This window comes from Chrysoperla carnea, chromosome 2 (assembly GCF_905475395.1).
Source record: "Chrysoperla carnea chromosome 2, inChrCarn1.1, whole genome shotgun sequence".
In the NCBI taxonomy this organism is placed as follows: Eukaryota; Metazoa; Arthropoda; class Insecta; order Neuroptera; family Chrysopidae; genus Chrysoperla; species Chrysoperla carnea.
Genome location: NC_058338.1, coordinates 6,931,921 through 6,935,459, shown reverse-complemented (window position 1 = coordinate 6,935,459; position 3,539 = coordinate 6,931,921).

Here is a 3,539-nt window from a genome sequence, read left to right as displayed (position 1 = left end):
TAGCTATTTTAAATGGCTCAACTTGTATAATAGAGACTTTTGTGTATAGAATGCTCCGCAAAATATGTACCACAAAAATTTGCAAAATGTTTACCTCCAAGGCCAAGAAACTTTTATGGTAGATTTTTGTGGCAATAATATTCTAGTAAAAGGAAAAGCGCAGTATTGAATAATATCAATTAACATAGACAAATTATTGATTTGAAAATTTTCGAATTTTACCTTTTTTACGAAAAAAGTACAATGACACATGATTGATTTCGAGAGTAACGTCTTTACGTAGTTAGTATAATACACACTTAGCTAATATCTTTCAACTTACAATATCGACTGACATATTTCATCTCATAAGGCTTGAGTTTATATTCACATTTTTAAGTAATAAAATTGACCCTTTCTTTGTTAAGGAATAAGGACAAATGCTATGCAAGTATAGACGTATTTCCCAAAAATATATACATCAAAAGTAAACTTACGATGAACACTTGTAAAAGTTGTAAATAAACAGGTCTATGCTTGCCAATAAATATTGTCAACATATATATATAAAAATGTTCTAAACAAAAAGGATATATTTACATAAAGTGACCACATGTTTATTATTTCCAAAATATAATGTATCCAAAAAGATTCAAGTTTGCTTATTGATAAATTCAGCAAAAAGTACATGGGCAGAATGTCGTTTAACAAGTGAATAGTGAACGTGGGCAAGTACTTTTACCATATCTATCTATTTTTTACCTTATTTATGAAAATAGTCCATGGCCATAATGGCGTATATCAATTACAAATTTTTTATTTGAAAATTTACAAGTTTTTACAACTTTTACCCTATTTTATGAAAAACTAACTTTGTTAAATGATAAAATCATGGGATTTACAATATTTCAATTTGTAAAAAATTCATAACAGTACATTTTTACCAATTTGAAATTATGACCTAATTTATATTTGACCTAATATTTGATCTCATAAATGTTAAACATGTGTTTGTTTTTATACCAAAAGAAAATTAAAATTAATTAAAAGAAAATTATTATGCTTAATGCAGTTATTAAATATATTTCTATAAGAATATATAAAAACAGATTTTCAATAAATATACAAATAAATAATTATCATTTATATTAATAATAAAATCATTGGCCGTTTGCAAGGTGACATTTTGATAACCTTTTCCATAATAAAAATCGTATTAACTGAGTATTAATTAAATGAAATAGCCTTGATTAAATGATTTACTTCAGAATATTGTATAACAAAAACCGTGAATTATGTTTACATACAAGGACCCCAAGGAATCCATAAAAGACATTATGGCAATCTAAAGATGTACCTTATGCTTGACGCTGGCTCTGAGCGTTAAATTATGGTTCCACTTAGCTGAAAAAAACAACCTGCGTCAAACTCAACTTGTAAAAATGAGCGACAAAAAAGTTTATTAATATAGAAAGTCGATATCTCGAGATATACATACCAAAAGTGAATCCTTAATCTCATGGGATTACATCTTATATCACTACTAACCGTTAGGAAGCATCCATAAATTACGTGGTCCGGTCAAGAGGTGGAAGGGATTAGATCAAAAGCTACACTACCGCAGGGGAGAGTGGCAATGGAGACAAGCTACGTAATTTGCTTGCTATATTTTTTTTCGTTTTTACAATATGGCGTCTGGTGGTCACCATATTGAATTTTTCTTATTGCCATATCTTCAGTAGCACTCGCAAGGCAAAGACAAATTGATTGACGTAAGAATCATCAAAAACGGTCGACGCGTTTGAAATTTAATATGCCACATAGGAACAGACATGGACTGATAAACACTTAAGCACTCCTTTGCGTTGCTCATTGTGCCCATATGGTTGAATCTGCGGCTGTTCTTGACTTCGTGGGAGTGAATGTGGAACGTATTAAAGGCTACGGTAGGCTAGAAGGCAGGAGGGAGGGTTTCAAAAGAAAGATGCTGGAATTGAACCACGTAGTTTATAGACGCTACGTGATAGAAGGCCATTTTTCCAAGCATTTAATTTATTGTAGCAAAATCTTTTACTTTCTTTCCTCCCAGGAGCAATCTTGTATTTATGGGAAATTTGATAAACTTATAGGTAAAATAAAACAAACAAATTTTAGAAAATTTTTTATTTATTGAAAAAAATTATGAGAAAATAAACAATATATTATATTTACAAAAAAAGATTTTTAAATAAATTAATTTTTGAGTATGAATTCCAAAAAAATAAAAAATTGACTGTGTCTTACGAATTATTTTTTTCGTAATTTCATGCCCAAATATCCCATTAAAAACATATTATATTATTAGAATGGTATTTTCTTTGTAATATGACCCGCATTTAAATATTATATTTTGAGCAACATTTATGCTTATAGTGACCATTTTTTTATGAGGAATTATTCCCTCATTTACCTTATACATTTCAATTAAAATCTAATGACCCAAAAATTAATAATAAAAGTTTACATAATTTTACTAAAAAATAGTTAAAATTAACATGTTTTTCTGTAATGACTAGTTTTCATAAATGATTTAGACGAACGACATATTTAATTATTTCAAAATAAGTGATATTTTTTTATTTCACCTAATAGATGTCTGGCCAACAAGTTCAAATTGTTGAAATATAGAAATAATGATACTTATTTCGACTTTATTAAAATGTCGTCCGTATTTTTTGTTGTATCTCAAAATATCTAAGACTAAATTCACCATACATTAATATCTAATTGGCAATTAATATCAAAGTGATAAAATTAGGGATATGTTAATAGTTTTTTCAATAGGCTTTTGTCCACTAAGAATAAATCGGTTCGATAAAATTTCCAAATGATTAATCATGATATGTAGATAACAAAACACAAAATTATTTTTCATAAAAAATAAGGATTATTATTATTTTTATAAAATAATTTTAGTTAAATTAGGCATATTCAGTCACGTGACAACAAACACCAATCAGAAAGTATTACGTCATGCTATGATAAACGCACTGAGACCACTGAGTGCACTGGTAATCGATATCGGAACAATTTTCTCTCCAGTAAGAGTACTGAGCAGTGCTCGTAGTGTATATCGGAACACAGCCAATATTACATTTTAAGAGAATGAAGGAAGTTAGTTGATTACAACTGCTTCAACTTGCATACACAAAAATGTTTATATGCCAAATCGTGATGTCATTCAAGACGCCATAACACTCTACATTGTTTTCGAAGTAAATTTGAATCGGTTTTTGAAAATGTAAAATATATATTGCGAATAGTTTGGCGTAAATCAGATACTAATCTAACGTATAAACCAATTTTTCAAATTTAGGACGAAAGCCTATTGTATTTTTGTATCTCTCGTTCAAAAAAACACCACACCAATCTTCAATAAATCTAAAAAGTTCGATGTGAAACACTCTTAGTTTGACACTGTTGCCATCTAGTTTAATTGCCAACAAAACTACAATAAGTGATCATTTTTATCTTTTTTTTTAGTATTTCAGATAATTTTTTAAAAATAGTTTTTATAATAA